We start from the raw sequence: 927 nt of genomic DNA, 5'->3' as shown, positions 1-927 counted from the left end.
AGACCAGTGTGCACTGTGACCAGTGTCTGGGATGCTACATGACTTCCTCCATGTTTGATGGAGATGTAGAAGGTTCCCCATTTTTATGCACTGCTGGGTGGAAAGGCTTTGTTGGACCTAGTGCCAAAGTCTTCCCTGTAATGGGCAAAGTTTGTGCCTCAGAGGCAGGCAACCTTAGGCAGGTCCTGTCCCTCCTACTGCTGCTGACTTTGTGCCTTTCTTTCTTGCATCTAGATTCACCTTCAAGATCTCTGTCCAAAGTCGAGGTGATGGAGAAGACAGCGGTGCTTTCAGAGAGCAGCTGTCCCAGCAACACCTCACCCAGCAGCATGCGCATGTCCTTTGATACCCGAGACCTTCCTTAGTAGCAAGAAGGTCCATCTCTGGTGGCAAAATATAACTCATTCTCTTGGCTGTTTTGTGTCCGCTGTCGGAGAAGCTCACTTGATTAACATGGTCCTTTGTAGAAGGCAGGGTAGATTTGCACCTTATAGACAAACCAAAAAGTGTGTGCGTAAATACACACACACAGAGCATAAAGCTCTCGTGGGCTGAAGTTCACTTTATCTAATTCTGTGTGTGCAAGTATATGTTGTCTCTGTCTGGTTAGTCTATAGGGTGCTAATTTACTCGGCCAATTACTTGACTTAAAGCTAACATGGCTAAGTGTCTCTCTGCTTACCATCCTTTGCTTTAAACAATACTTAAAAATACTGGGGGGGGGTGGAGGGATGGGGCGGGGAGGAAGATGGCAAGGATGGAGTAGTTAACCTTGTTGTCAACTCCAAGTTCCTTGTTGCCGATCGTGCATATCCATAAGAGGGCTTTACAAATTCTGTATTCGTGAGTTGCTTCTCAGCCCTTGGCTAGAACATATTCTGTTAAGCAGGGCATGACGGCAATTAGTTGGGAGTTCAGGGCCAGAAT

Source organism: Alligator sinensis, unplaced genomic scaffold (assembly GCF_000455745.1).
Source record: "Alligator sinensis unplaced genomic scaffold, ASM45574v1 scaffold1512_1, whole genome shotgun sequence".
Classification (NCBI taxonomy): Eukaryota; Metazoa; Chordata; order Crocodylia; family Alligatoridae; genus Alligator; species Alligator sinensis.
This window is presented reverse-complemented; position numbering follows the sequence as displayed.